This window comes from Rhea americana, unplaced genomic scaffold (assembly GCF_003343005.1).
Source record: "Rhea americana isolate MKP2758 unplaced genomic scaffold, rheAme1 scaffold_3, whole genome shotgun sequence".
Lineage (NCBI taxonomy): Eukaryota > Metazoa > Chordata > Aves > Rheiformes > Rheidae > Rhea > Rhea americana.
In genome coordinates, this window is record NW_028186423.1 from 228,102 (window position 1) to 248,796 (window position 20,695).

The 20,695-nt window shown below is 41.9% G+C and overlaps 1 long non-coding RNA gene across 1 annotated transcript in view; it reads right to left on the reverse strand.

Annotated features, from left to right (window-relative positions):
- Positions 1 to 11,909: 11,909 nt before the first annotated feature.
- The window catches only part of LOC146593278 (uncharacterized), a 40,770-nt gene continuing 31,984 nt past the window's right edge, over positions 11,910 to 20,695 (reverse strand). The window contains exon 3 of the long non-coding RNA XR_014896416.1: positions 11,910 to 11,958. This is a non-coding gene — a long non-coding RNA (uncharacterized LOC146593278). The remainder of the gene's footprint in view (positions 11,959 to 20,695) is intronic.

Sequence of the window (20,695 nt, forward strand, 5' to 3'; positions counted from 1 at the left end):
CTGTCTTTTTAAAAATTCATTTGGGCACATCATCCAGAGTCTAAATTCCAGTCAGTTCTAGGTAATAATAATCATTCATTTCATCGATTTCTGCTGCATTCTTACTCAGGATAAATAATAAGGCATCTCTGTGTCATGGATTCAGACAGTGATTTCAGCCCCTAATAATGACTGAATGCCCCATGGGRGCGTATGGAAGTCAGAAACAACAGCACAGCAATTATGAGGCCCTGCACTTCATCCACTGCTGGCGAAAGAAAAGGTTAATTATCTAAAAATAAAGCAACTGTATTCTGGTGCGGGAGGGTGAGCTGGGAGGAGGCTTGTGAAACAAACAAGATAAGGGTGTGATCTGCAATGTTAGAAGACCAAGGCTATATAAGGAACTGTCCAGTATAATCTGTCACCCACAGGCAAATCAAACTGCTCGGCCAAAAACTCCCGACCAAAATAAATGGGCTACGTCATGTCTTTTAATAAGCTTTTTCTAGTTCTGACATTGAAACCAACAGGTGCCCAGAAGCTGCAGACACTCTTACACCCACATAGTTTCTCCAAGACTGTAAYGTTCAAGTGACTTACCGAACAAAAGTGAGTCTAAGGCATGAGGACTAAAATCAGAGCTGAACTTGTTTGTCGTTTCAGTTGCCTTTGAAGAAGACAAGCCAGCTAATTTTTGCAGGTATGGATTTGAAACCTTCTCTCCAAAATAATGTATTTGGATGCAGGGTTTTACTCTCCATGGGTATCCATGAATCATGAAAGGTTTAGACAGGTGGAGAAGCATATAAAAGTTGGGGGAGGAGGAAGGGGTTCATCACTGCAGACACACAGCCAGGCCATTAGCATCTTTTCAGTGTTTGTGAGAAACACTGTACTAGAGGAAAACTCACTAACCATCAGTGTTTCTGCTGTGGGATTCCCAGAAGCCAGAYTGCATAAGAGGAGCAAGGAGAAAATGACACTCCTTCAGTTTGCCTTCTTCATTTTGAAGGCCTACCTGGCAGCCAAGGACCTAACAGATAAGTTCTAGCTACATATTAACAGAAAAGGGGAATAAGCAACAGTTACTTCAGCCTAGATTAATAGCTAAAGTAAAGTCCAAAGAGTCTGGAATCAATCTGACTGCTAAAAAAAGAAAAATCACCAGTAAGACCAACAGGACAGAGCCTTTAAGATAGGCCTTAGGTATAGCTTAGAGGCTGGAACATGCATTTCATCCAAGTCACTCACGCATTTTTTCTAAGTCATTCATCACGGTGAGCCAAAATTTCAAGGACATGTTAATACTCTGAGTCTTACAACATCTGAAATCATCAAAGGTCATTGGAGGGGTTCCCTGTAATCTGCGCAACCCGCTCTGAGACAGGAAGAGGAAAATACCACCTCTAAATAAGTAAAGGAACTGAGGTACTGAGATATTAAAATAATTTGGTTAATTGCACATCACAATTGTGTGGGAAGGATTGCAAATTTCAGATCTCCTGTCTCCAAGGCATGTCCCTTAACCACAAAATAATTCATCTTCCRAGTTAAAGAAGTGCACCACAAGAAGCAAAAAAATAAAAAAATAAAYGCAATGAACTCATAAATTGGGATTWTGATTTTCAGGTCATTGTATTAATATCACTACTAACAGTATTAGATTTACATAGATTGGGTTGCACTGAGCTAAAAATGGGTCCCATTATTTTCTGTATATTTTCAGTCATGGCAAATAAATGCAAGAACCACAACATAGGCAGGTGCGTGAGTAGGACTCCCTTGGTCTCACAAGCAGCTTGCAGAAGACGATGTGCCACCTCATGTAATTCCTTCAGGTATCCTGTTGGCACAGGTGACTACTCAAGCTGTTACTGTGAGGAGGAAAAATCAATGGATAGTATAGTCAGATGTCGCTTTGATCTATTTATTAGCACAGAAAATACAGAAAGTCTCACTTCTCTGAACACAGGATGACAGTTCTCTCTTTCCTTTTTTTTTTTTTTTTTTTTTTTTTTTTTTTAAAGAATTGTAAACTAACTTTTTGAACAAGGATTGTTCTGAATCATCCAGCTGGGAACATGGTGAGTACAGCACTGATTCATCTAGGACCATTTATACCATCACTTTATTTTCATGGGTTACATCATGTGAGCTACCACCTGTGTGATGTTGCAATCCTTAACCCTAAAGGCTGGTGTCAGAGTTGTGAACAGAAGTCCATTTCTCTGGGCTTTTGGATGGGAAAAGAGGGCTTCSCACAGAAGTGCAAAGGCTGCTTTAGAAGTAATAAGGATCTGTCTGGAAAAGAATTTTCCAATGCTCAGCTTTAGCCAGAGGAGCATATAACTCTGCAACAAGGCAGTAAGAGAGTGTCCAAATTGCCAGACATTTTAGTAACTGATATATGTTAGCACCTACACATTAAATTTCAAGTATTGAGACTCAGATGGAGTGAGTAATCATGTAGAAGTGGAAGATTGGCTGATTTCCTCTCTATGGCAAATTTACAGTCAACAACTCTGTGTGGTGCCACATTTCATCTCATCAACTATAAGACAACATCTTTAAGGTGGGCATGAATTCCTAAGTCTGTAAGAATGCATCTAAATAAAAATACTCACATTTTCAGGCATGAGGAATAGTTATAACTCATATGGAAATGCCTCTGAAAAATCCAGGTGCTTATACCTGTATTGTGAGTTTGTGCACATACATAGCACGGTTTTATACTGACATGGTGATCATAGCCAGCTAAAACTTCGAAGGARCTTGGATTAATCCAAGTTCCTTTCTGTATCTTTGTAAGGAAAACATGAGCACATGTCAGGTCAGGTTGCTGCTGTTTGCCAGGTACCTCAGACTCACTGTCATCATACTTAACACCAGACTAACGCATAGCAGATACTTCTATTTATTTTCAGAGTCTAAATGCAAAGAAAACACTGACTTAGAGGTACAGGAAGAAGATAAAAGTACACACATTTATTTACTTAAGATCGGCTGAGAGAATACCTCTCACTCTCACTGAGAGCTGATCAGCCRTGCACCTAAGCTTACCACTTCTTACTTAAACTTTATGTGCTTAACACTCCTTTCAAGACAGAAAACCTCAGCTCTTTTGTTTCCCTGTCCTTGTGGTCCCCTGGGGTTCTCTTCAAGTACAAGTCTCCCTTCACTCCCGGGATCACTGGCATTAATCTATTCAGGAAGTACTTGCCACACACTTGCCCCAAGGCTAATGTCTGCCTTCAGCTCTCTAGAAATGCTAATCATCTTTTGGTGGGCAGGTGCTGTTCTCTCCCACCCTGGTAGCAAACAGAAGCCACTGATAATGGCTGCCCATCTCCTTGGCTGAACTGCCAGCAAGTCATTAACCATCATTAGAGTAAAGTGCTTTCCCACCTGGTGAAGTCATAGTCTAATCTCACTGTGAAGCCTTTCTGTTCACTAAATTAGGCATTTCCTACAACATACACACTGAGGATCATACTTTATACAAAAATATAAACAGCTTCAATGGATATATCTCATTACCAGCTCCAGATATGACAGTAATGGTTATTCTGGGATGCTAACAGTGATACCATCCTCGTCCATGATGAGACCATGTTCTCATCCCGGTCAGGAAATTTAGGGGATTTTCTGATTTGAGCCATCTCCCTGCTGGAAATCATTAGCATCCATTGCATGCACTCACTGAGCATCAGCTGACACTGGAGTTGCTTGTTCCTAGAATAGTTTCTTTTTCTTCGGAGAAAGTGTTTTAGAAGCCACCAGCAACCCATCAGGAGCTTGCTGAGTGATGGCCACCCTTCAGTTCTGAGGCACAGCTGCTGGTTTAATGCTTTGTAGCTGGAGGGGAGAGTAAATCTGAGACATCTTGGATCTCGTTCAGCTACTAATGTGTAATGATATCTGTGGATGTGCTTGCTGTGGAGCTGGAGAGAGATGGTGACACGAGCAAAGAGATTTTATTTTCACTCAATATATTTCAACTAGACTCACCTTCTTTGGTGAGTGGAAGTATGAAAGTTATAAATACAACAGTTCATATGCTTCAGTCATATGAGCTAAATGTTTATATGTGTGGAAGGGCAGATTAATCTCCCCTAAATGTGCTCATTTGAAGTTAGGTGCTGGTTCCATCAGATTCAGCATTAAGATAGGACCTTGCAAAGGACGTCTCAGACCACTACTCTTAATATGATAAGATGTGATGGCCTTTGGGAAGTGCTAGTGCTCCCCATGGGATGTAGAAGGAGCTTCACTGACCAGGTTAGAGAGAAAGACTCACAGCAGCACGTGGATTTTGTGCCCTTTGCATGGTACCGACGAAAGCGATCATAATCCAATGCTTCATGCCTGCCAAGATGGCCAGGAATTTTTTACAGAGCATTTCATCAACCTATCCCTCCTTGTTTTCTTCTTTTTTAATAAGTTCTTGGAGCATTGGCATTTGCTGTGAGTTTGCCAGGAAACTAGTAGGCCCCTGGAATGGATGCTTCACTGTGCGACAAAGCATTTGCAAAGATAAATACTCCATGAGCGTGCACTCTCCCAGCTGCTCCAGTGCTCATTGGTAATACCAGCTGCTCAGTCTTACATGCTGAAGTTGCTCAGAGCAGGGATTTTCCAAAGAGCTACTAGGGAATTAAATGTCTGAATTCCTTTCACATTCCACAGGAGCTTGGTGCTGAACAGTGCCCCAGGTTCATTTTCCAGTTCAGCTCTGGTACCGGAAAATTGCTTCCATTGAGAAGAACATGCCCACTTGCTGTCGAGTCAGAAGCTGCCAAGAGCAACATTAGCAGGGTTTATCGGAAAGAAGGCCAGGTCATTAACACAGAACTATCTCAGGAATCTAAACATTGTTACCACAAACCTATCTTGAGTTTTGATTTTGAAAATATGTTCTTCTAACTCAGAAGAAACGTCAGATAAATTATGCAGTCATGCCTCTCCTAGGAGCAAGCCAATAGCTACAAAAGCTGAGGAGTACCTCTCAGCAGTATTCTTTGCATTTCAGCATGATAATAGTCTAACTTTGGAATTCACAATCAAAAAGAGGTGGGAAATAAAATGAAAATGCTTCCTGATGGTCTCTCCAGCACTGCCCTTATCATCTTGAAGTAAAGAAGATAGTGGGAGCATGAGCTGTGCATACCCACCAGTAGCTGGAGGCAGCTTTGGGARGCTCCTGGAGCTCCACGGTCTCACTCCACCTTCCAAAAGCACTACTAGCCTGAGCGGGGCAGTACCCAGCTGCAAGCACTAAGCTCAGGGTGTTTGTTGGCTGTTCTCCTGTCTGACACATGAGAGATTGAACCAGGCAATTTCTGGGACCCCCCAAAATATGAAATGTAACAATCCAAGGTAGTAGCCAAGGCTCTGAAGTTGGGGTTGTACAACTCTGAGTGGCATGGAAGAGGCATGTAGCAAACGCCTTGCCATGATTTATGTTTGTTATGCAGGGAGCAAAATGCAGAAGAGGGGAATATAAATGCAGAAAGGGGATAGTGGAAGAGACTGAGAAAAGGCGGAAAAATGAACTCAGATTGTAGAGTAACTCCATATGCAAACATTTGTTGGCTGACATGCTCTCCAGTATGCTAATGTTCAAATTCATGCCTCAGGAACACTAATAAGGACATTTTAACTGTTCTGTCTTTGCCATTGCCTTCTTTCATGTGATGTTAGCAGACAGATCTCTTGCTTGTGCCCTGGCTCAGTATGGGATCACCAGAATTGTGATTCTTTACATCCATTTGRATGAAGAAGGTGAATTAACATTAGCAGGTGCAAACATAGCTTGAATCTACAGTACAGAAATACACTTGAGGTAGTAATCTAGGTTTCCTTTCCAGTCAATAGAGAGGATTTATAGAAAAATTAGCACTCCTAGAGCACAATTCATCTGACATACTTCCAGCTTAGGTTGAGACAAAGTGTGCTGCAGACATACCTGTTTTTCTCCATTGACTCCAAGAAAACTTGTTGGCTACCCTGGAAACAAGCATCAGCTTTTAGGTAACACAAGTCATGGGGAATGTTACATATAACCAAAGGTCACCTTGAAGCCAGTGACCACCAGTRAGCACAGAAAATGCAAAATCAATGGGAAGTCAGCGTAAAGCAGAGTCAAGGTCCCTGTATTTGGTTGAGCAAGAGCTTTAGGCCTGATTTCACAGATTTTTTTCTGARTATATATCATCTTATCTATGTGAATCTTTAAATCTAAAATCTTTAAATATGATTTAGATTAATTCTCTTTCGCATTTTTTCTCTGAAGGTAGATTGACTGTGCAATCTAGAGAAGAAGGAAGTCTTCAAGTATAAGAGTATCTTTATTTCAGAAGGAAGCTACTTAGGAGACTGGAAGCAAGCTTAATCTTTTTGTGTCGGGGTCTAAGGTGTTGCAGGGTTGATAGTCAGCCAAAAATATAAAAAAATTATCTGTTATATGAGTAGTGAATTTACAACATTTTCTAATAGAGTCGGGTAAATACTAYAGACACTTCCATCAAATATTTGCTCAAGTTTCATCATGCCTTCACTTACGGCACACTCATACTCAGTTCTATTTGCCATTCCCACCCTCTTCCCTCCTARAACCAATGGATGGATTATCAATTTAATTGTTTTTGTAGGAGTTTACCTGCAAAAAACAAGATAAAAATGGCCTGGGAACTTATAATATCATCCAAGCTATAAGGCTAATGGTAACAAGCTAACACAAGGAAACTGGAAACAGCTGCTACCAGATATATTCACATAACTTGCATTCAGACACGTAAATTACAATTAAATAACAAATCAAAATCCTTATATATATATGGTGCTCAGAGCTCAGCACCCTGAGCAATGCAACACACTGTTTCTTTACAAATCAACAGGAGATACTAACATCTAGCGTGTAAAATTTTTTATTYAATCACAATTACTAACCATCATGAACATTTTATAATATTTTGACTATTATAAATTAWTTTTCTAATTTAGTAATGGTTTTGTGTACAAAATGTCACAAAATTACAAGTCATGGTCTAAAAATCTTGTGAAATGATGTAAAATTAAGTAACAAAAGTTAAAATAAAATGAAATTTACTTGGAAATCAACCTTTTGGGAATGAATTTTTAGAATTTCCCTGAACTGTCTATTTCTATAACCTGTGGGGAACTTCCTTGATGGAATTTTCATTTTGTGGGAAGTTTTGCAAAAAAGTTATGTTTTTCTGATTCAGAACAAAGAAGTTAAAATGTGAAAATCCCCAGGGAATGGAAAACTCAACTGTGCAATAGAAAATACACTTAAAAATACTTAATGTAATTGCAAACAGTATTGTGTTCTCCGGCTGTTCTCTAAGAGAATTTGTGTACACTGACAGTTTTCTTTGTTTTGCACTCTACATGTGTAAAGTATTTACGTACCTCCACTATTAAGTCTACAGAAACCTGGATGCAAGTAAGGTCCATGCACCAACTCTGTGGACTCTAGATCCTGTCTGTAAAAAGCAGATTTTTTAAACTCCTTTCACTTCAGAAGAAAAAAAAAAATCAGGCTGGAAATTTGATTTGCCTTGAATCAGCCACAAAGCATTAAAAGGCACAACAAGGTCCTTAATTTATACTATCTCAAATTTGCCTGCATTTCTAATATCATTTCTACCCTTTATTCTATGTTGACAAGTCCTGAGGGGGTAAAGGAGCAGGATGAAGCAGTGTCTGTTGGCACATTCTCCAGCCTAATTATCACTTAATCAACCCTGGCTGTGTCAAAGAGGAAATGTAGAAATGTCAATCCACTTTCAACTCTTTGCTCCCTAGTCTCCCAGAAGACCCCCTTATTTTAAAACCTGTAAAAAACAGTTTGGGGGACTCTGGGTTTTTTCTCTTCTATTTTCTTCATCTTCTTCTCTAGTCTCCCAGAAGACCTCCTTATTTTAAAAACTGTAAAAACAATTTGGGGGACTCTTGGCTTTTTCTTCTTTATCTTCTTCATCTTCTACTAGTGCTACTACTTTTCTGCCTTTAAAATATTTTATTCACTACCCCAGGGCGCAACCAGTTGAAGCCCAGTGGAGACTTTAAGGTATCTCCCAGCCTGTTTATCTCTCTCATGGAATGAAATGGGAAACCTGAGAATAACGAGCATTGAAAACAAACAAGCAAAGTAAATAAGTATTTATTTATAATWCTCTTGAAGTAGAGAAACTGGTTTTGGATCTACTGGATCATGAGAGGTGTGAAGAAAACAGAAAGTTATGATTATCCCAGAGGTGGAACGCCATCACAAACCCAAATTCTCTGACTTTGAGGAAGCTTATGTTTGGTGATGAACTTTGTTTTTGACCCTGACCACATCGGAAGCTTCTAAGCAACCCCCAACACGTTTCTGGGAAGCCTCTCTCTGTTCSTAGTCCTGACACTTCTGACTTTGAATCGTTGCTTTTTAAACATTTGGCATGACTTAGGCTTCCTTGCTTTAGCTATGCAGAGTGAAGACTCTGCCCTTAGAGATGAGGGCAGTTGTGTGCAGAAAAAGCTACACCGGCATCATCTCCTCAATGGCACAGGTAGAAATAGGAGAGCAAGAGATGAACCACATTTTTCCTGGATGGTGCTCAGGCGAGAGGAGTGGAGAACAGGAATACTCACACTGATTTGGGGCAGACATCTAATCGCCTCCTGGAAGAAAAGGTCTATATGAAGATACTGTGAAGGACAGAAAGTAGACTAGCATCTCATAGCTCCCTGTCTAAGAAAACTTATATTAACACTGCATGAAATGAGYATCCAAGCACAACCCTTAGCCTTGTAGGTGGAAAAGCCTCTCCCCAGCTCCTAATATYCCTAGTCAAAAAAAGAGCTTATTTTTGGAATTCATGATAGCAAAGTAAATGCTCCCTTTCTCAAAAAAATAAAAGCACCTTTTTCTGGCTTATCTTTGAACACCTTAAAGTGCAAGAACAGAAACTTACAGTTTTTCTTTTGCTAGTCCTCTCTCCCATATACGAAAAGCACACTGTTCTAGTGTGAAATCCCCTCATGTAACCTGGAGCTCTCGCTTGGAAAAGCATTAAGTTTGTTTAGTGTCCTTACAGACAGGATCAAAACCACCACTCTATGGGGAAGGCGGGTAGACTTGGCAGATCTGAACATGTTTACTGCTAAGGCTCCTTTGCATACGAATCCAAGGGATCCTGCCAGCATTCCAAAACTCCTGCAAGGGTAACTTGTTTTCGAGGAGTAAATGGGGACTCAGTTTGCTGTTTTCCAGATGATATTTGATTGTACTTGTGATGTTAAGAGATTTCCCCAGCATCAAACTTGGTGTTGTAATTGATTCCTCTAATAAAATCTCCCCCTTCCCAAGGAAACTACTGGTTTCAACTGACTCATTTTCTTCTAAATGAGAAATAAAAATTGTTCCCTCCCAAATCCTTGGATAATAGGGATAATTTTGTTTTCTAAATAGCAGTTTTCAATTCTCAGGTAAGTAGCTCTGAGGTTTTCATTTCCCAGCTAATAATTTATCATTCTCAGGAGAGTAGAAAGTTCTGGAGAAAAAGATCCATGTGGTGTTTAGTTCTTAAAAAAAAAAAAAAAAAAAAAAAAAAAGTTTTAAAAGCATCTTTTAATCACTCCTAATTGCAACACACTTCAGCATCTTTTCTCTGTTCCTATTTTTCCTTATTCTAGAAATACCTTTCCAAATGAAATGATCTGCAGTTCATGAGACTTTCAAAAGGCCTAGATTTATATCAGAAGTACTCAGGACCATATTTAAAATCAGACCACTTGTAGTTTGTTTTCTTCAAGTCTGGACACACAGCTTCAAAGGCATGAAAAATAACTGATCTTTATATCTTATTCCTATACTGTCAGATTAAAGTTTTCCCCCCTTTTTGTGTTAGGATTCTAGTCTCTATATACAATCTGCTTTTTGGAGTGAAGTAAAAATTACACTGCAGGAGTGAATCAGATGTGGCCTCAGAGACTCACCACGCTGCAGTGTGGAAGCTACACAAGAGACACAACAGTGCTACAACGAGCTCCTTTGGCCTCTCCTCATCCTCTACCGCTGCTCCAGCAGTTTCACAGCCTCACACCAAGCCCCTGGGCATGCACATACATCACATAAACATGAGTGTGAAGGGTTATGAGGTTATCTAACCCTGACACAGACACTAAGAAAATCAAGTTATTGCTGATATTTGTTGAGATGAGGCCAACATGTCTGACTGCTGCCTCCAAGGAGAAACCTGCAGCAGCAGTGCAAGGAGACAGTAATGGAGGCAATTCAGTTCAGATCTGTTAGGCCCAGAGAAGAAAGCCAACTGGTCTCCTCTGAACCTCCAACCTGAATTATTCTATGATCTTATGATCCTATGAAATTTACTAAGGACCAACAGCATCCAGATTTTGGACAAAAGCTGAAATTCCAGGGCAACCGCATGCATATGACAACATGTCCATTTCCAGCTCTATATTTATCTCTGTGACCAAGTTCAGTTTCCTCACACACAAAGTGGATCCTGACAGTGTCTATCTTAGCCATAAAGGGACCGGGCAGGTACTACACAATTCCTCAAGCATGACAGGCACAGGACATAGTCATACTGGTAAACAACAAAATACAGAGAGGTGAGGCTTTTTCTACTCATCTGCTCAGAGTGCTCCCGGGAGTGCATGCCTTCACTACTGTGTTCATCATCTGCCCAGCATGGACCTGCTGGGGGTAGGTGATGGAGCCACCTCACAGATTAGGCACATCCAAGGTCTCAGCAGCCACAGCATTCCCAGGAAGCCCTGCCTGCCTGCCTCATCGACTCCTGGGTTTGCCTGAGGAGCTGCACATCCTGTATGCCATCACAGATTTCAAGTGCTTGCTCCAGGACTTGACCCAATTGTCATTACTCACAGCCAGTTACTGACACACAGCAGGGAAACACTGCTGTCATGGTGTACCTCCCACTGCGGAGATAGCTCCTGCTCTCTCGCCTTCCTTTGGCTGTATTTGTAAGATCGTCCTGCCACAAACACCCCTAGTGCAGTCTAAGTACTAAGACACAGTCATAAACTGGCATCTATGGTATTTTTGCCTCTCTAGGTACTTCAGACAAGGACAACTTATATCCACCTGCTCCCTGTCTCCCTCCAAGCCCTAGTCTCCAGGGCTTGCAATAGCAAGCTGCTGGCTGAAGGCTCATGGATGTGATAAGGAAGGAGACATTTCTTAACAAATTGTGTTCTCAGTGCTCAAAACAGAGGAATGTCAGTCACTTTCTCAGCTAGATATACCTGCAGCCGAGGTCGGGGATAGGAAGCATGAATAGCAGTTCCTCACTGGGTGATAGATGAAGCCCTACTTTTCTTGGTTTTTTTGGAGGCCAATGCTACAGATCCAGCCATCCCTGTACTCTGTCACTGGAGCTGACTGGCAGTGGCAACATTTGTCACTGTGATTGATCACAGAGGCTCCACATGAGACCTTCAGCATCTTGATTCCTGGCCATCAGATTGGCCTGCACAAGGAAGTTCCTATTTTGCAGACAGTTTCAGTAAGATCAATGCCATTTGGCCTTTCAATTTCCATTTATTTATTTTTTTTTAATGAAAAAGGAATTGGCAAGGAGGACTATTTCTGGTTTATATTCTGGTCTGACTGTGCTAGACAGGCTTGTGTTGTTGAGGAACCAGTGAGCTATCTTTGAGATTATGGTGTGCTTCTGCCAATGTGTTATGTAGATGCAATTTATTCACTCCAAAAGGAGATGTGACCATTCGTCTACCAGTCAGGATATGTGGGCATACAAGTGATGCCAGCATGGCTGTTTCAGACAATGATCATGCAGCTGTAGCAATATATTTTGTATCCAGCACTCACCTGCAATACTTCACCACAGTGGGTCCTGAAGATGAAGGGCCTCTCAAGAGTGTTCCAGTCATGTGCGTGCAGCTGCAGAATCTGATCTGCTGACAGAACAAATTTCAATAGTGTTTATGTACGGTGCAAGGGGGAACGTAGTCCTACAAAATGCTTTTTGGAAGCTGAAGTCCAATAACACACTCTATAGCCTCTGACTACCAGCAAGTACAGGGCTCTTTCCACAGAAAACCTCATGCATGTACTGCATGAGTCTGCCTTCAAGTCAATGATTAGAAGATAGACTTGCACTTCTTTCACTAATGTTAACCTATATGTTGTTTGCAGTTGGTTTTGAAACCTAAACTCATTTCTAAAAGGGAATGGATCTTCGAGGATGTGAATTTTCCTCTGCTTCTTGTTGGGATTGCTCCAGTTTTGAGAACTGCAGCTGCAGGTGGGATTTCTGCGTTTCACGTAAGAAACAGCAGTGCCTTCAGATATTGCCCATACAGGAGTCTCTCATCTCCCAGATGTGGTAGTGTTTTCCTTCCATGGCTGTTGCTGAGACTTAAAATATACTCATCACTTTGAATCTCCAGACAGAAATAATCTTAAATTTCTTTCACAGCACTTCTTTTGCTTGAGACAACAGCAAAAGAAGCAGATGATTCATCAACACCTCCTATTTTGTCTCCGTGTAAAAATTTGTGCATGGACTCGCACAGCTGCCAAGTGACTGGAGAGAAATATGGAGAGATTTTGAGGGTAGATCTTGTCAGATCTCTTGAATATGGCAGACCTGTTCTGGCTTAGACTGATATTACCAGCTTTCCAGTGACATTTTCTTAGGAATATTCTATCGACTCTATAGCGCGCCTGAGTATGCTAGTGAAATGACAGTCATTGCTCAGCCCAAATAAATTTTTATCATCAAGCCCCTTTGAGCTTTAGAACCAAGTCATTGCAAATGTGCCCGCAGGGCAGAGGAGTGTGGAAAGGGGAAGCATGTGTGATAACTTGCTTTAGTGGCTGGCAACCACCTTATTGAAAGATAATTTCCCCCGATAGAATCTCTCCTAGGTAAGGTAGACCTGAGGAAAAGAGTTTATTTTTTTCAGAATTTCATTTTGTGGCTTTACAACTGTAAATTGCAACTCCTTGGAGAGTTTGTGTGGAGGGTGTGGAAACCAGTATTACAAGGCAGGAGGTTAATRTTGCTGTTTCATTTATTGCACATTTAAGGTGAGATATCTAACATAGAGTGGCCTTAACTGGTATGCTGAAGAGTCAGTACAAAGAACAGTCCCTGAGCAGACACTGGCTTCCCACTCTGAGACACATAAATAGTTAGCTGGGTCTCCTGTCATGTGCRTGAGTGGAAGATGGGATAGCCCTATCTTGCTTTAATCTCAGTGTTTCCTGAAAAGAGTAATAACAGTGGTTGCTGACTCTGTATCTTCATTACATCACAAGCCAAACAGTACAAAAATYCCAGTGCCTGTGAATAAAAATGATTATTGAGGAGTTTTTGCGCATTTATTGAATACCTACAAGACATGGCTAAATGAGCCCAGGAAAGCTCTAAAATGAGAAGATAAATAATAAGAAAGTAAAACTTATTCTGAAGTAAAACTCTTTATTAAGCCCATTTAGTCACTTTGGAGGCCTGTTTCTTGAATGTTTGGGTGACTAGAATAACACTTACCAGATTCATTCATTGTATCAAATCCAGGTGTTTGCTGAAAGCCAACACTTAACCATTCCAAAAAAATGAACATTTTTTTGCTCAAGGTAAATTGCAGCAGCTACTCACGTGCACCAGCAGCTGCTTTGCATCTGTAAATACTCTTTGCTTTCACCTAAACAAGTTTTTGCATGTGCATCAAGTGTGTCTGTATATGAAAATGTAATCTGTAAATATTTACCTTATCTTTTAATAGCTTATATTCACCCTTCAAAAAGCATTACCATTGCAGCAACTGGCTCAAGACTGATGAAGACTTAGGCTGAGATTTCACAGAAATTTCTCTGTTGGGCCAGTGCCAGCTTAAACTATTAATACCTCAAGTGAAGGAATAYTCCCTTCTTATCAAAGTGTCTTTATCAATTATCTTATTTTATCGTTTCTTTTTTGTCTTCAGCCAAGTAAACATCTCCAATTAGGCTCAAATAATGTAGACTGTGCTCTTYGTGGAGGCCAGAAATTGAATCTCAGCTCAACAACTTTAATTTTCATATGACTGTATCATAGTTGCCCCTAATTCCTGGATATGAAAATTGGTGCAGCTAGAGCTTAGCTGACTTCTCAAACTCATGCAGTAAGGCAGTGACAAAGATGATAAAACCTTTTGTTTCTTGACTCACTAAAAAAACCCAAACCCTTCTCTAAAGTTTTACCTTAGGGTGACAGCCTTAGCAGTCAAGATGATGTCCTTGAAGCTGTTTTGTTGTATTTGTAGCCAAGTTGTCCTCAGCATGCCAGTTCATCATTCATGTTAGATCAGTGAAACATGGAGGGTTCCACATTTTCCTGCAGTTTTCTTCAGAGTAACAAATGGTTAGGGCCAGTTCCAGCTATGCCAGATGGTGCTGCACATGGACATTCATCTATGGTTATCAGCAGGTACCTCRCTGCCCAGCACAGGTCTGCTACTGTGAGCAAGTTACGTCTGAAGCACTTACACATTGCCAGCCTGTTTGCAGAGATCTGTAACTGGGTACAGCTCAGTGCCCACAGGCTCTGTTGCATGTGTTTCACTCAGAATTCAGGTGAGACCCACCCAAAGCAATCGGTATTTAAACTGTTGCTCTGACTGACCACGGACTGTCAATTTATGTGTGTGTGTATGCAGGGAATTTATTTGCTACTTAGAGAGAAATGAAACTAATTGAAATAGCTGTTATATCTGCAAGTCACTTTTTTTCCATAATGGGCCCAAGGCCAAGTCTTTTGTGAGAATGTCACCTGTGAAATCTCAGTGGTGTCAGGCTAGAGCCATCATGCTTGGGACATCATCAAATTGTCCCTGATATGGCCTTCCTTTGGCCATGATGACAGGAAAACTTTGAGCAGCAGAGGTGGTAAATTCATACATACTATATAGTTTTTATTATATCATTACAAGCTCCAAGTTGAAGTCCCATCCCACAGAGACCTGTGGGATGATTCCTTTCAGTTTGCTGCCAAAGGTGCCAGCAGAAGCTTAAACTCCTGMTAGAAACACAGATAGCAGTCCTGTCCCCTTACCGTCATTCTCCTAAGTAAGAACAGCCAGAGTCTTTTGGGTTTGCCACAGCAATCACACTCCCAGGCTGACGATTTTCCTAAGTCAGAAAACAGGCTTTCTGCTCTTCTGGCTTTGTCCCAGCTTGGGTATTCATAACGGCACCACTCCCACTAGTATTCTGTACAAGGACACAAAAGGTGCTTTGCTGTAGCTTGGCACTGTCTGAGGCTGCCTGGGACCTCTCTGTCTCTCTGAAGTCACCAACTGCTCCCTCCAGCAGCTGAGTTTGCGAGTAGTAGCAGATGCTTTCACCATGACACTCCCAGCCTCTGAATTTTACCCCGTATCTATTATTTCAACTTTCGGAGACATCAGTCCTCACAAATATTGCCAGTTCCTACCATCTTCTCCTCTGAATTTTTAGTCCTTGCACCATTGATACAAATATTAAGCACATTTTTTTGACGCAACCCATTGTCACCTCCTCAATGGCCAATTTGTTCCTTACCTTGTGGTGGGACAAAAGCTTCCTGAGCAGATCATTATCTAGCTATGAGATATTGTCCTTGTGTAGAAGGCACTTTTATCAGGCACTTTTACTGCTAGAAGTAATTCTTGTTCTTTGCTCTTTGGGGCACTCTGCAAGGATGGCTGTCTTTTGAAATAGGCTGATGAATGATGTTGAAGGTTATTTGTGAGACTTGAGGYTTACTGTAATGCTGGTTTTTGAGAAGGATAATTTCTCTAAGAGTCTGATCCTAGCTTTGGTTTCATTGTTCTGCTATTTYAAACAATGACAATGGGCTCCCAGAGAAGATGATGGACTTCGTTCTCCCTGTTATTCATTGCCACTAATAAATACCAAATGGCAAATAGCAGCTAATGAAGAATACCCTGCCCTACTCCAGATTGTGAGATGCTCCAGGGAATGGCACTGCTGGCTCCTAAAGTGAAACATTAATCATTGTAAGAAAGAGTTTGTGTCAGCCATCCTGGGCTTCCTCAAGTAAATAAAGAGCAGCCAGACTGAAAGCAGTAGGCACACAGCCATGACCTGAGGATAGAGGGTGGCCCTGCAAGGAAGCTGTGGCACAGCTGGCAGAGCTATGGTGAAACTGAGGACCAGCTCGGTATTGTGGCTTCAAGTGAGGAGAGAGTTCAGGGCTGCACGCTGCAATGCATAAATAGAAATGAGCCAACCTTCACTAGGGAACACATGACCATGCAGCATGTTTAGTGAGTCAGATAAATTCCTAGAAAGAAAGGGAAAAAAAGAATAAAAATCTGTTGACATGATTCCTTAATTAGCCAGCTTTTGCTTCCTTCACACAGAAGGTAATTAAACCAGCACCTGGAAAGGCTGTTCTGACATCTCCCAAAAATGAGAAAGAACAAAGAAAAGCTGCCCTCTTCCCCATCCTCTGCAGAGCCTCAGCATTGCTCCCTGATGTCGGAAACAAAAACAACACTCTCAGGAGCTCAGCCACACCAAGACGCCGTCAGCCTGATTTGTGCACTGGCTCACMGGCGAGCTGGCAGAGCCTGTCCTTCTGACAAGCCTGGGAGGCTCGGCGCGTTGTGTCAGGTGGCGTAGCGAGGTGTAGCACTGTGCTACAGGGTGATCCCTGAGGCTCTCCAGCATGGTCAAGAGCTGACTTAGCGTTAACTCCTGTCCTGCAAACATGGGACAGGACACTGTCTTGAGAATGGGGAAATACAAAGACTGCTTTGTATAATACAAAAACAAGGCTGCTTTCCTGCTTCACCTTTCCTACTAGTCCCTTTCCATCTTTTCCTGACTCCAGTGCTGGGAAGGATGAGATAACATTACGCTGCTGACAGGGAATGACCTGGGGCAAGCACGAGTGCCTCCATGCATGCAAGACTATGCTGTTTTTTTGTGATCCACACAAGTGTCAAATGTGACAGTTCCAGCTGAGACTGTGGAATCCTCTTAAATTGTTACTGTGACTTGAAGTTCAAAAGATCAAGATAAATTGTTAATAGAAATACTATTTTTGCCTATTTTGTTAAATGTTCCCAGTTCAGCACACGAAGCTGGTGGAGTGGCTGCAGCCTGCTTCTTCGGCAGCCCCTTCAAAGTGAAACCAATAGCCTATTTGTTTCAGGATGTCATCTCACAGACAAGCTGGCCAGTTGTTCTTACATTGTAGATARCAAAGAAGGATGAAGGGAAAATGGCAGAGTTTCACCAAACCAGTTTGATGTCTGCTTTAGTCCTTGGACTTCTCTGCAGAAAAACATCACCTAGAAGCCTGACATTGAGGATATCYGACCAAAACCTTGTGTGCTATTGAGTTTGATATGGGATTTGAAGCACTTCAAGGCATTACCTTGGCTCCTGAAAGGCAGAATGGGACAGTCTGCAACAAATCATAACCTCCTGATAGGGGCTGCAAAATATTCAAAGAATTTGAAAGCAATGTAAATCTCACCAAATTTCAGACCAACTGGCAATGCAGGAATGTAACATTTTTGTYGAGCTTCTGATCAGACAGCCACTGGATTTTGGCTCCAGAAACAGATTCCTCCCTGTGGTCTTGCCATTGGTTAGTTTGRGGAAAGCTGGCTCCCCCTTCTCTGCCCCCATCTCCCAAGGCCCATTTTGCCTCTCAATYCCTGCTGACTCTAGGTTCTCCAGGGTAGAGGTCATCCTCTATATATCCTAATACAATAACCCAAATAGTGCTGAGTGGGGCTTCTGTATGCTATTAGAACATAATAAGAATAAAATAAGAATTATAAATATGAGTGAGAGAAAACAGAGCTAGAAGAGACCTTGGGWGGTCATTTGGTCCATGTGCCTGTTCCACGGTGGATCAACAGTGTCAGATTCTGGTCTGAACTGTTCTGGACCTCCCTCAYTTCCTGCTCTGATACCACAGTGGAGGATACACAGTTATCCTTGACAGYATATTCCATGGCCTCACTATTTTTACCATGAGAAAGATTTCCCTAGTATCCAAGCAAAATCTCTCTTACAATGGTTAAAGGCCCCTTCCATCTTGTTCTGTCCTCCGTGGACATGGAGAGCATGTCCTTCTTTGGGGTAGCAATCTTTTTTCTATATGAAAACTGCCGTTATATCCCTCTTTTCCCACTTGGTCTTTTCTCTCTTAGATTAAAAAATCCCAGTGACCTCAGTGTTTCCTCACTGGTATCCACTGGTGCTGAAAGCAGCAAAGTTTTGACAATAAGTTTGGTAAAGCACTGATTAGGAAGGTACCTGTGAATATCCACATAAATAGTCAGAGAAATGTCCAGCCCAGCAAGCAGACGTGGCTAAACGCAATACTTTCACACACTTGTTGAAATCCAGCAGTGTCTGGCTTCACACACGCCCCAAACSCACAGTGAAGCTCAGCCACTCAGACCTCACAGCAAGTTTGCACAGATGTATGCARATCTGCTGGCTTCATGCTGCTTTGCACAGTGGCAGTTGGATGTGGGCGTGATGCCTGGCTAGGAAAGGCGAGAGAATGGCAGCCGCTTTGCACCTGGATGAGGAGACACGGTCCTAGCCAAGCCTGCCATCCAAGTTGCCTGGGGCCAGCCAGCAAGAATAGGACAGAGGCRGGTTTGAAGGGCAAAGCAGTAGTAATGTGAGGGGGGAAATGCTGCCCAGCTCTAGCAGGAAAGCTATGGAAAGAGCTGTAAGACATCTATCTTTTTAGGCCRTTGAATTGTGAAGGGCATTGAGGACTGCCCTGGTTTCTGAGCAGAGGTGCTTGGCTGGATGAAGAACCCCATTTCGCTTCTTCCCCCAGTGCACATRGTGCCCGCATGGCCTATTCACCCCAATTTTGAAACGGTGATAAAGCCATGGTGCCTCATACCATGAGCTGTGACAACCTGCAGTGGTTTCCTTCTCCTGTCTTCCTTGGTAGTGGCAGACTCCATGCCTGTGAAAGCTTGGGAGAAACTAGGAATGAGGCAAAACAGTTCTGTTGCCAGGTGAGGGAAAACACAGTCMACTATCAATGTAACATTCAAAGAATACCTAAAAGTCATCATTAAAATATTCTTGTTTACCTGACCCTAAGACCCAGGAGCTACAAGACACTCTCTGAAATTTGAGAAAATCACCACTTTAACACTACTGGAAATGACTTACAGTCAATTCAGAGTTACACATAGGCAATCCATTACACAGTGAGCTTTGAGAGTCCAGGTCCTCTCCTGAACAATAACAGCATCTAAATGAGTCCTAGGGCCCAGGATACATTTCGAATTGTCTAAATTGTCTACAGGAATGTTTTCCAGTCATATCATTTTAAGACTATGTCATTAGCTACTACTGGACAGCAGCTTGTAAAACTGAAATGTTCTGAGCTGGTATGTAAGGCATACTCCTTTTTTCTCTCCTTTATCCTGAATAAATTGTGTAAAATCTGACTGCATTCACCACACTTTCAAATAGGATGTCATTTTACTGCCTACTTTTCATAGTTCTTATCCAAGCATTACATCTCACATATTAAGTGTAATCCAGTTAGCTAGAACAAAACTGCACTGTGGAAGTCATGTGTTAAGCAGAAGTCCTGACTGATGAACAGCATAAGAGTCTTTGATTTCTTTCAGAGTCATGATCACTTTTGACCTTCTCTCAGTGTGGCTTTCAGTTACACTGGATTTTCAAGTTAAAAATCGGTACTATCAGAGAAACACCAGATGGAAGACTATTTGTTTTTACCTTCCTCTGAATGCCCTATCAAGTAGTTAATTCAAGTGAGCTACTACTCAAAATCCAGACAAACAAGATAACCRCACGCGCAAATCCTGTTTGTGCTGTTGAGCTCCTTCATTCTAAATATAGCCTGGTGGTGGAGTCCTGACCGAAAGCACAGCGGAGTCCTCCGCTTATCTGCACAGTGGCCCTGGCCCCTGCAGGAGCAATAAAATGTTTTCCTTGAGTTGTTCCACCCTACTCAGATGTAAGAGTACAAAACAGTTCAAACAGTCAAAGGAGTTGCTTACGCTTCCCTTGAAGTCAAGGGGAAAGAGGGAGGGACTCATCAAGGGTGAGTCATCCTACTCCTCTTAGGCTAGATACTTTTCTAAGGATGGGGAGAATCATTCTCAGGGGGTGCCTCCCTCTCTGGTGACGTATCCAGCTTCTCCTCTTGCAGCAAGGAGAGGTTTCCACCTCCCCACTGGCACCAGGCCTGGGGAGCAACATTCCCGAGCTGCAAACTCTCTTCTCACTCACTCCATTTTGAACCTGGAATTGTGCCATGAAAATCAAAGGCTCATTTTTGCTGGGGTGTTCCAGCTGTTTAACACAAATCCTCCATCCAGAGCAGCCTTACTCCAGCGGAGAGGACCGCTGAATCTGACTGAGTAGAGTGATTCACGCTAGCGTAATTTTGACCCAGTGSGCCCAAATTCTCTGTGATCTTTCCTTTTTTGTAGCCATTTTTGCATAACATGAAGTATTCCCTTGGGAAACTCATTCTTCTGGCTTCTCAGACACTTTGGGTATGGGTATGTATACATTGCCTTGGAAAAACCTCAGGGGATCAACTTTTCAGCAGAAACCAATAGTTTATTTGCACCTGTTTAGCTTTCTTTTTTTTTCTTTTTCTTTTTTTTT